The sequence below is a fragment of the Gossypium hirsutum genome, chromosome A04 (genome assembly GCF_007990345.1).
Source record: "Gossypium hirsutum isolate 1008001.06 chromosome A04, Gossypium_hirsutum_v2.1, whole genome shotgun sequence".
Lineage (NCBI taxonomy): Eukaryota > Viridiplantae > Streptophyta > Magnoliopsida > Malvales > Malvaceae > Gossypium > Gossypium hirsutum.
Window position 1 is genome coordinate 67,421,725 of NC_053427.1, and position 13,011 is coordinate 67,434,735.

At 40.5% G+C, this 13,011-nt stretch overlaps 1 non-coding gene across 1 annotated transcript; it reads left to right on the plus strand.

Moving 5' to 3' along the window:
* Positions 1–3,631: 3,631 nt before the first annotated feature.
* Positions 3,632–3,738, plus strand: LOC121228408 (small nucleolar RNA R71). The gene has a single exon (XR_005925984.1). It is a non-coding gene; the product is annotated as a small nucleolar RNA R71 (small nucleolar RNA).
* Positions 3,739–13,011: the final 9,273 nt, after the last annotated feature.

Genomic DNA, 13,011 nt, shown 5'->3' on the forward strand with positions numbered 1-13,011 from the left:
ATGTATGTGGCAACTGAGAGCATGTAGTTCATTCTCCTCCTTGAACTGCTCTGTATATAGGCCTAGTGCAGCACCAAACTCTGGGACGCTTAGCTGGAGGATTAACCCACCTAAGTGAAACTAGACCATGCCGGGATCATCGTACCTTGTCATTATGGTCTGAAGATGAAACGTTGATCAGAGTTCTATTGTGAGCTCGAGGTATGTCGGCTCGATAATCCCAAAGAACAGCTCCCAAGGGTCGGTGGTTAGAAGAGCCCGAATCACGTCAGCCATCTGAACTAGTTCTATGGCAGCCCAGTCGAGCAGCGGCCCACAATTAAGGGTCGGGCCTAAAGTATTTGAAAAAGCTCTTCTTGGGGCCCTCGGGGAAACTGCAGGAGAGGGTGACGAATTTTTACAGTTGGACTTGCGGAAGAGGACGCTCCTTTCCACTTCTTCGAGGCTGGTACGACGATTTTCTTTCCTCTTGAAGACGACATGGTACCTGCGATCAGAATCATCAAGTCATCTTGATGAGTGGTCAAAGTAGAAGGAATACAATTTTCAATTAAAAAGCCGAATTTCAGCCACAACCAAACATAACTAATATAATAATTTCGTGACTTTATCATTGTATGTAGTAATGGCATGTGTAAGACAAAAGAATGAAGCTTTCCTAACAACATGAAATGTATGATAAATAATTGAAAAATAAAAATTACATGAGACATTGGCATTGAAATGTCATGAGGATAGGCATGGTAAAGTCATGGGTATGAAGTTTCCCTAATCACTTGATTTTAACATGCATTGTATAATAACTAACCTAAGAATGCGAACTAAAGGATAAAATAATGAGCAAAATGAAAAATAGTTCAAAAGCAATAAAGATTATGCTAATAATAATCATTAGTAACGAGTAAACTAGAAGTGAAAGGAGTAAACAAACACTAAAGGAAAGAGATTGAGCGTCAAAAATGAAGTTGGAGGCGGCGCACGGGTGTGGCAGGGCGGCCGTGTGGAATAGTAATGGCTAGGGTTAAGGTTTTTGAATGGAGAAGAAAGTGAATAGTGCAGGGTATTTATAGATTTTGGGGCACACGGCCATGGCACACGCCCGTGTCCCCCAATTTCAGCCCTTGTGATTCGTGAATTTCAAAATTGGGCGCGTTTGACATTTAGTACACGCCCGTGTTTCTCGGGCGTGTAGGTTCACACAGGCCATGTCGCACGGTCGTGTCTAGCTTCGTTCTCTTCTCCCACGCCTGTGTGTTCAAGCTCTACGCCCATGTTAATTGGGCAGATTCAACCACGGGTGTTAGACACGGGCGTGTCGCATGCCCGTGCTGTTTTGGCATGCTCGACCACGGTTCTTCCACACGGGCGTGTCGCACGCCCGTGTTGTTTTGGCAGGCTCAACCACGACCATATCATACGGCCGTGGCGTTTTATCGTAGCCCGTGTTGGGGAAATCATTACCCTGTTTTCACACGGCCTTAAGCACGCCTGTGTGCTTGGCCGTGTCTTTATGGAAACACCTGTATTCAAGATTTCTATCAGTAAGTTAGGAGTTAAATACCAAAATTTAAAGAAATTAATATTATTAGTGCTCGGGTTGCCTCCCGAGAAGCATTTATTTATAGTCTAAGCTTGACTTACCTCTCCCTTTGAATAATCATGGTGGTTTGAGGAGTTTATTCTCCTTATTCCTACTATCAATCTCATCAAAATAGGGTTTTAATCGGGTGTTGTTTACCTTAAAACTGCCGAACTTGGGATGACTCACCTCCACCATACTGAATGGAAAGATACTGAGTACCATAAGAGGATTTCCTCATTCGGTGCGGTAGTGACAATTGGGGTATCCATGACATCTAATAAGACCTTATCACCAACCTTAAGTTTATTTGGAGAGGTATCGAGCTCGTTTTGGCGTAATTTCAGTTTTTCAAGTGTTCTTGGTTTGTGTGTTCGCCATTCATTGAGTTCCTCGATTTGTAGTCTTTGATCTTCATGAACAGGTCTTCTACTATTGCTTGAGACCGACTCGTGTGCTTCCTTCAGATTCATTTTCTGCAAAGTAGGTTGCACCATATTGTTAGTTTTAGTAGAATGGTTGAAATGATGGCCTTCAATTCCTAATCTGTTGCCAGAATTGTGAGCTTGAAGGGTGATTGTTTCATCTCCCACCTGGAGTATGAGTTCACCTATGCCAACATCAATGATGGTTTTAGTAGTTTCTAAAAAGGGCCTTCCTAGAATTAAGGGAGTGTTGTTATCCTCTTCTATGTCTAAAACAATAAAGTCAATGGGAAATATAAATTTATTGATTTTAACTAACACATCTTCAATAATACCTCTAGGGAATGTTATATTTTTATCTTCTAATTGAATGCTCATCCTAGTCTGTTTGGGTTTCCCGAGACCTAGTTGCTTAAACATTTTGTAAGGCATGACGTTGATACTAGCCCCTAGATCAACTAATGCATGATTAACATCTAAACTACAAATTAAGCAAGGAATAGTAAAGCTCCTTGGGTCTTTTAGTTTGTTGGGTAGTTTATTTTAGAGAATGGCCAAGCAAACTGCGTTCAGCTCTACATGCGATGCCTTGTCCAACTTTCGCTTATTTGCTAAAAGCTCCTTTAAAAATTTCATTGCATTTGGTATCTGCGATAGAGCTTCAATAAATGATAAGTTAATATGTAATTTTTTTAAGAGTTTAGGGAATTTATCAAATTGTTCATCTGAGTGGTCTTTCCTTGTCGCATTGGGGTATGGCACACGAGGTTTATATTCGACAGTCACTGGATTTTTTTATTATAATCTACCTCACCTTGACCTTTGCTTACCACAGTTTCGTGCCTCGGTTCTGATTCAAGCTCAACGACTCCTTCGTCATCGTGAATATTAATTACATTGAGTTGTTCCCTTAGGTTAGGTTCGGTATTACTTGGAAAACTACCTTGTGGTCGTTTAGAGATAGTTTGGAAAGCTGGCCTATCTAAGTCTCGAGCCCTTGGATCGACGCTTGTTGATGCTTAAGTGCTGTCTCGGTGTTCTAAAAATGAGTTTCTGACACTGATATGAACTTTGAGAGCATCCTTTCAAGATTTGGCTTCTTTTCCTATTGGTAGGGTGGTTGTTGGTAGCCCGAAGGATGTTGTGGTCTTTGATTTCCTTGACCGCCCCACGAGAAATTGGGGTGGTTCCTCCAACCTGCATTATAAGTGTTACTATATGGCTTGTTTTGAGGTCGAGGATTATTACCCATGTAGTTTAATTGCTTGTTATCCATGTTGTGGCCATAAGATTGGTATTTCGAATGGTTTGTTCCACCTACACTTGCTTTGCACTGCATTTCTGGGTGAACCTATGAAAATTTAAGAAAACCATCAATCTTTTTATTTAAGAGTTCTACTTGATTAGAGAGCATGGTGATCGAATCGACATTATATATGCCAACTGTTTTCGTTGGCTTTGTCCTCATGACTTTCCACTGATAGTTATTCAGTGACATCTCCTCTATATACTCATAAACATCTTCCGGTGTTTTTTGTTGATGGTTCCGCCAGCAGCTGCGTCAACCATTTGTCGAGTCGAAAGATTCAAGCTATTGTGAAATGTTTGTACTTGGAGCCAAAGCGGTAACCCATGGTGGGGGCATCTTCTCAGAAGATCCTTGTATCTCTCCCATGCATCGTAGAGTGTTTCTAAATCCATCTGCACAAAATAAGAGATATCATTACGTAATTTAGCCGTTTTAGCTGGTAGAAAATATTTTAGTAAAAATTTTTCGGTCATTTGTTCCCAAGTAGTAATTAATCCTCATGGTAACGAGTTCAACCACTGTTTAGCTTTTTTCCCCAATGAAAAGGGAAATAACCGAAGACAAATGGCATTATCAGAAACTCCATTGATTTTAAATGTATCGCATAGTTCTAAAAAGTTGGCTAAATGAGGGTTGGGATCCTCATCCTGCAAACCATCAAACTGAACAAATTGCTGTATCATTTGAATAGTGGTAGGTTTTAATTCAAAAGTATTTGTAGTTATAGTAGGTCTAACTATGCTCGATTCAGTTCCTGTTAAAGAGGGTTTAGCATAATCATACATAGTGCGTGGAGCAGGATTTTGATTAACCGCAATTGCAGGAGGTAGCTAATTGCCTTGGTTTTTAGCCATCTCTTCAGTTGGGGGTTGAGTATCATCTTCTTGCTTGTTCTCTGTGCATCTTAAGCTTCGCCTTTTTTCTCTTTGGTTTCTACGAACTGTGCGATCGGTTTCTTCGTCAAAATGTAGTGGCCCTGAAGGGTTTCTTTTAGTCATAAACTATGAAAACTTGCCAAGAGAAAGAAAGAGTAGGTTAATAAATAATAATGATAAATTAAATTGCAAGAAAAATAAATGGCTAAAATAATAAAAATTAAGCATTCCTAATATCTTAGTTCCCCGGCAACGGCGCCAAAAACTTGATCACGTTATTTCATGATAGGTTTTAAATATTTATAATTACTTGTTCTTGAACTAATTATTATCGCGATGTAGGCAAGTGTACCTATCGGACAGTAGTATAGTTTTAGCAAGATCGAAACTTGTAATGACTATCTTTTTATTATCTAGCCTAAGAATAATGGGGTTTTGTTTTATTTAACTAATTGTAACACCCCGTACCCGAGACCATTGCCGGAGTCGAACGCGAGGTGCTAACAGACTTAATTACTTTGTTTTCACAGTCCATTAAAAAAAATTCCAGACAGGCTGGCTAACCGCATCACTGTCGCCTTAAAAATCATATCTCGAGTTCCAAAACTGGAAAACTGATTCCGTAAATTTTCCCTGAAATTAGACTCATATATCCATCTGTGGATTTAAGGTAGACTTTACCTATTTCATAGTTTCCATGATTCAACTAGCCCTTTTAGCATAAATAGCACAAATTATGATAGTGATTAACCATTCCCATGGCCAATCCTTGTTGAGCATATCCACACCTCTCAATAACCCTATCCATACCAAATGATTATAACATTATGCTCAAACATATATAAGCCATTTTCGCATGGCTATCCAAAATTATACAAATCCAAAGGGCCCATGACCCACAACAAAAAGGGTAGTCCTATACATGCCATTTCAAAGTTCAACCAAAAGTATACCAAAAGGAGCTTTGATAGTGTGGGCGACTTCGACTTCAAAATCCCGAGTCCGATAGCTGAAGAACCAAAATCTATAAAACAGAGAATCAAAGAAATGGAGTAAGCATTAAATGCTTAGTAAGTTTTGAGCAAAGAACTTAGACACAACCAAAGTATAGCATTCATGAAGCTAAACAGATAATTTCATATGCACAAATTTTCAATATCATACTTACTTCACATTACCAACCCTTATATTCATACACAAAGATCAACTTAGCCAAAGGCCGGTAGCTCATTTATCAACTGAGCGAATACTTATTTGTAAGGGCTCAACTAATTCAAAGCACATACGAAACATACCTCAATGTTGGGATGTTACAAGCGTATTAACTGAAATTTTTACAGCAAGATCGTTCATTCCCAAATCACGTACCTTCGGAATTTAACCGGATATAGCTACTCGTTCAAATGCCTTCGGGAAATAGCCCGGTTATAGTAACTCGCACAAATGCCTTCAGGACTTAACCCGGATTTAGTAACTCGCACCAATGCCTTCGGGCTTAGCCCGAAATTAGTATCTCGCACAAATGCCTTCGGATCTTAGTCCGGATATGGTCAATTAGCACAAAGCCTTCGGGACTTAGCCCGGACATCATTCGAATAACCATGCACATTTAACAATAAATCATGACACATTCATATTTCATTTTCATTAGCAAAACTCAAACACAAGACACTTATCACTCTTGCAATTTAGGCTCAATAGCCACACACAAAGAGCATGATTTTGATTTGCTTAAAACATGATCTAATCAAATCATAATTTAAGCTCTATTACTCAAGAACTTACCTCGGATGTGGTCGACCGATTTCGACAGCTATTCGATCACTTTTTCCTTTCCCTTATCCAACTATGGTCCTCTAAGCTCTTGAGCTAATTCAAACAAATTTAACTCATTAAAGTCTCATTTTGCTAGCTTATGGCCGAATATGACAAGGAGTTTGATAGGTCATATGGCCACCTTTTAGCTCAAATACACAATGGTCATACGCATTTTTAATCACATCAAGCAATTTAATACAATTCATTCGAACATCAAAAGAGAAGCTCAAGGTACTTAGCCCATATATACATTAGACATTAGAGTCACATATGTACGAAATCACGAATCGAATTCAACATACTAGCTAATATTTCCCCTTAGCCGAATTTTCTAAGTCAAGCTAAAGCCATCAATAGGCTACCTATGGCCGAACATACACATAACTTATGTACTTATTCATGTGGCCGAACATACATGTCTATGTTGGGGCCGATTGCAACACTTAATACATTCTACAAGTATGGTCACTTGTATTGACTAAACACCATTTTGTTTCAAGTTCAAAACTTGGCTAATACACACATATACACTAGTAAATCAAGCACTAACATTTGGACTTCACCTTACTACCATTTCTCATCCAATAACGTGAACAACAACCATACCATTACAATTTTTGGTCATGGTTGAACGAGGAACTTAATGTCTCACTCAAAGATGCTAAAAAGAAGATTCAAGAGTCATCAATCCACCATCACATGCATCATTACAAGCTTCACTTTTAGCATGCAAATAACATCAACACAAATCCACCTTAGCCGAATATCATCTCCATGACATAGTAAGGATTTGAACCATGGGCTAGTTAGAACTCAAGCTAACGAAAAAAACATGCATGAATCTCATGGCACAACATCAAACTTACCTTAATCCAGATACAAGTATGGCCGAACCTCCTCCTAATCCTCTTCCAAACCAAACATGAAGCAAGAACTCCTTCCTTCTTCCTTAAAATTTTCGGCCAAGGATGAACCAAAGGATGAACATTTTTTTTGTTTTTCTTTCCTTCAACTCACGGCAATGGGGGGACAATCACACACATCCTTTCTTTTTTTTTTGTTTCTCATCCTACTAACACTAATATTTTATTGCCCATGCTCTTTATTTTATTAATCCTTACATAATGCATTACCCCAACATGTTTATGACATGTTTTTAGCCATAACATCTTGTCCACCCATGCTCATGGCCGGCCACTACATATTAGGGGGGAAAATTGACATGCAAGTCTTCCCTTTTGATTACATGCACTATTAGGTCCTTGTAGATTAGCCTATCAGATTTCAAAAATGTCACCCATAAGTCCTTTTGACTAAATTCACATGCAATTTACTAAATCGAAGCCTAAAACTTTCACACCTTCATAATCACATATTTTAGACAATAAATATCACATTCAAATAATTTGGTGACTCGGTTTAGCGGTCCCGAAACCGCTTTCCGACTAGGGTCACTTTAGGGCTGTCACAACTCTCCCCCACTTAAGAAATTTTCGTCCCCGAAAATCTTACCGGTAAATAGGTTTGGGTATCGCTCTTTCATAGAGTTCTCGGGTTCCCAAGTAGCTTCTTCAATCCCGTGTTTGACCCATAACACTTTCATTATCGGAACCCTTTTGTTTCGCAACTCTTTCACTTCCCGAGCTAGGATACGAATCGATTCTTCCTCATAACTCATATCGGCTTGAATTTCGACCTCGGAGGGGTTTATTACGTGCGAAGGATCAGATCTGTAACGTCGAAGCATCGAAACATGAAAAACGTTGTGGATTCTTTCGAGTTCAGGGGGTAAAAGCAACCTATATGCAACTGGGCCAACTCGTTCGGAGATCTCATACGGCCCAATGAATCTCGGACTCAATTTGCCCTTACGCCCAAATCTGAGTATCTTTTTCCAAGGTGAAACTTTAAGAAACACCTTATCTCCCACCTGATACTCAATGTCTTTTCGTTTCAGATCCGCGTATGACTTCTGGCGATCTGAGGCTATCTTTAGACTTTCACGGATTACTTTTACTTTCTGTTCAGCATCTTTAATCAAATCCACTCCGAAAATTTTACTTTCACCGAGCTCGGTCCAAAACAATGGTGTACGGCATTTACGACCGTACAAAGCCTCGTAAGGTGCCATCTTAATACTTGATTGAAAACTATTGTTGTAAGCGAATTCAATCAAAGGTAAATACCGTTCCCATGAACTACTGAACTCGAGGATGCAACATCTCAACATATCCTCAAGTATCTGAATTATCCGCTCGGATTGACCATCGGTTTGGGGGTGAAAAGCAGTGCTAAAATGCAGCTTGGTACCCAAAGCTTCTTGCAATTTCTTCCAAAATCGTGAGGTGAATCTCGGATCTCTATCCGACACGATAGAAATAGGTACCCCGTGTAATCTCACAATCTGAGAAACGTACAATTCAACTAGTTTATCCAATGAAAAATCCGTACGTACGGGGATAAAGTGAGCCGACTTAGTCAGTCTATCCACAACAATCCTAATCGCATCTTTCTTACTTGCCGATACTGGCAACCCAGATACGAAATCCATCGTGACTCGATCTCATTTCCATTCAGGTACCATGATTGGCTGGAGTAAACCCGTAGGCACTTGATGTTCCGCCTTTACTTGCTGACATATTAAACACTTCGAAACAAAATCGGAAATGTCTCGTTTCATACCATGCCACCAAAACTGGCGTCTCAGATCGTTGTACATTTTCGTACTCCCCGGGTGAATTGACATTCTGCTACAATGGGCTTCGTTCAGAATCATCGAAATGAGTTCTGAATTTCTTGGAACACACAACCGACTTCTGAACCTCAAACAATCGTCATCATCAATTTGAAATTCGGATTCCATATTCGGAACACATTCAGCCCGTTTTGCAACCAATTCATCGTCGACTTTCTGAGCTTCATGAATTTGATGAATCAATAATGGTTTGGCCTTTAATTCAGCTACTAACACATTGTCGGGTAGAACAGACAAGTGTACATTCATCGCTCGTAAAGCAAACAGTGATTTCCGGCTTAAGGCGTCCGCAACCACATTAGCCTTTCCCGGGTGGTAATCAATGACAAGCTCATAATCTTTCAACAACTCAAGCCAACGTCTTTGTCGCAGATTTAAGTCTCTTTGAGTCATCAAATATTTGGGACTTTTGTGATCCGAAAATACATGGCACTTTTCACAAATAAGTAATGTCGCCATATTTTTAAAGCGAATATGATGGCAGCTAGTTCGAGATCATGGGTCGGATAATTTTTCTCATGTGGCTTTAATTGTCTCGACGCATAGGCCACAACTCGACCTTCTTGCATCAATACGCAACCTAAACCAAGTAGGGATGCATCACTATAAATGACAAACTCTTTCCCTGATTCGGGCTGCACTAGAATTGGAGCTTCGGTCAAATAAGTTTTCAGTTGATCAAAACTTTTCTGGCATTTTTCCGTCCATTCGAACTTAACATCTTTTTGAAGTAGCTTCGTCATGGGTGTGGCTATCATCGAGAAGCCTTTTACAAACCGTCGGTAGTAACCGGCAAGTCCCAAAAAGCTCCGAACCTCAGTAATATTTCTCAGAGGCTTCCAGTTAAGTATGGCTGAAATTTTGTTCGGGTCAACTCGAATACTCGATGCGGATACCACGTGGCCCAAGAAGCTAACCTCTCTTAACCAGAACTCACACTTACTGAACTTAGCATATAACTGCTTATCCCGTAAAATTTGCAACACTAATCTCAGGTGCTCAGCATGTTCGGTCTCATCTTTTGAATAGACCAAGATGTCATCAATAAACACAACTACGAACCGGTCCAAATACTGTCTGAAGATCTGATTATTCAAATCCATAAATACTGCAGGGGCATTAGTGAGCCCAAACGGCATCACTAAGAACTCGTAGTGGCCGTATCTCGTTCTGAAAGCAGTTTTGGGTATATCCGAATCTCGAATTCGCAACTGATAATAACTTGATCTTAAATCTATCTTTGAAAACACTGAGGCTCCCTTTAGTTGATCAAACAAATCATCAATATGCGGTAACGGATATTTATTCTTTATCGTCACTTTATTCAGCTGACGATAGTCAATGCACAACCTCATGGTTCCGTCCTTCTTTTTCACGAACAATACTGGTGCACCCCAAGGTGAGAAACTTGGTCGAGCGAAACCTCTATCCGTCAACTCTTGCAACTGAGCTTTCAATTCTTTTAACTCAGTTGGTGCCATACGATACGGAGCTATCGAAATTGGCGTAGTTCCAGGTACAAGCTCAATACCAAACTCTACCTCCCGAACAGGTGGTAAACCTGGTAATTCTTCAGGAAAAACATCCGGGTATTCACAAACCACCGGCATAGATTCAGGTTTCTTTTCTAATTCTTTGTCATCAAGTACATACGCAAGGTATGCTTCGCACCCTTTTCTTACATATTTCTGGGCCAACATTGCTGATATTACAGCTGGCAACCCCTTTAAGTCCGTAGACTCAACTCGGATTATCTCGTTATTTGCGCACCTCAAATCAATAGTCTTGCTTTTGCAATTCACAACCGCATCATGCACGGTCAACCAATCCAAACCAAGAATAACATCAAATTCATCAAACGGCAAAAGCATCAAGTCCGCTGAAAAACAGGAATCTCGAATTACTAGGGGGCATTTCTTACACACTTTGTCGACAAGCACTAACGACCCAAGGGATTTGACACCCGAATTACGAACTCAGTAGACTCAATAGGTAAAGTCTTACTGGATGCTAAGGTTTCGCATATATAAGAATGAGTAGAACCAGGGTCAATCAAAGCAATCACATTAGTATCAAAGAGAGTAAAAGTACCGGTAATAACATCTGGCGAGGAAGCATCCTCGCGTGCGCGTATAGCATAAGCCCTAGCAGGAGCACGAGCCTCAGATCTGGTCGTAGCATCTCTGGATCCTCTCTGACCACCACTAGCATTGCCCATATTTCTGGATGGTCTACCTCGAGCAGTGGTAGCACCCGGTTTCCCGCTTTGATTTATATTCTGTTCAGACAACCTCGGGCAATCTTTAATGAAGTGGTCAACTGATCCGCACTTGTAACAGGAGCGATCATGGAATCTACAACTCCCCGAATGCCATTTACCACAATACTGGCACTCCGCTCTGTCCCGACGATCATTTCTAATACTAGCGACCGAAGTGACTCGTGCACCCACAGGGGGTCGATCGCGATCTCGTCTAGAAAAGCCTGAAGTGTCTCTAGATTGGCCTAAGCCATCTCTAAATTTCTTCGATGACTGTGGGAAGGGCTTCCCCGAAGACCTCTTACGAAACTCCTTTGCTCCCACCTTAGCTTTTCTTTTCTCCATACTGAGCTCCTCGGCCTTGCAAGCTCGCTCGACAAGTGCCACAAATTCTCGGATTTCCAAAATGCCTACATACAGCTTTATATCGTCATTCAGCCCATCCTCGAAATGTTTACACATCACGGCTTCTGAGGAAATGCATTCTCCTGCGTACCGGCTAAGCCTCACAAATTTTTGTTCATAGTCGATAACCGACATGGAACCTTGTTTGAGTTCAAGAAATTCCTTCCGTTTTTGGTCAGTGAATCTCTGACTGATATACTTCTTTCGAAACTCGGTTTGGAAAAACTCCCAAGTTACTTGCTCTCTAGGCACAACAGAAGTCAACGTATTCCACCAATAGTAGGCAGAATCACGTAGCAAGGAGATAGCACACTTTAGGCACTCATCGGGTGTGCAAGATAGCTCATCGAGTACCCGGATAGTGTTGTCCAACCAAAATTCCACTTGCTCGGCATCATCGCTGTCCGTGGCTTTAAATTCAGTAGCCCCGTGTTTTCAGACTCTGTCAACTGGGGGCTTATTTGACCTTATTTTGTAACACCCCGAACCCGAGACCGACACCGGAGTCGGACACGAGATGTTAACAAACTTTGAAAAATTTTTCCAGACACTGCCCAGTCTGAGTACTAGTCGCTTCAAAAATCATATCTTGAGTTTCACAACTCAAAAATCAGTTTTGTAATTTTTCCCTGAAACTAGACTCATGTCCCCACCTATGGATTTTTTTCTAGAATTTTTGGTCGGGCCAATTAGTACAGTTTATTAGTCAAAGTCTCCCATGTTACAGGGGTCGACTACACTGACCTTTTCCCATTACGACTGGGATATCTCTCTGCACAGAGCTTCAATACTGATGCCGTTTGTTTCTATGGAAACTAGACTCAGAGAGGAATCCATACATATATGGTATGACCCCTAATTATCTCTGGTCAATTTATAGTGAATTTCCAAAGGCGGAACAGTGAATCCAGAAACTGTTCTGGCCCTGTTACACAAGAACCCGAATATCTCTTTCTGTACTGTTCCTATAATTGTTTCGTTACTTCCATATGAAAGTAGATTCATCAAGGTTCGATTACATAATTTATTCACTATTTAATTCCACTCCTACGAATTCTTGTGATTTTTCCAATCCACACCACTGCTGCTATCAGCTTCTGTTTTCAAAGTGAACCTTACCTAATTTGGGGTTTCATGGACCAACTAGGGCCTTGTCATACATAAGCCCACATATGATCATACTTAGCCATTCTAGTGGCTGATCATTTGCTCAACACTTCCATTCCAACATAGTTACATCATGAAACCATCTATACATTCATAAATACGAATGGTCTAATGCCATACTCCACTTCTACAAGCCATTTTCGCATGGCTGTACACTTATACATTTCATAAAGTACTCGAAAGACAACAATGGGTAGTCCTATACATGCCATATCAAAATTCAACCAAAATAGTACCCAAAAGAGCCTTTGATAGTGTGGGCGACTTCGACTTCAAGATCCCGAGTCCGATAGCTGGAGAACCAAAAATCTATAAAACAGAGGAGCAATGTAACGAGTAAGCAATTTATGCTTAGTAAGTTTGAGCAAGGAATTCCAGCATGCACAAAGAATAGCACACATTTAGCTAAACGGAATAT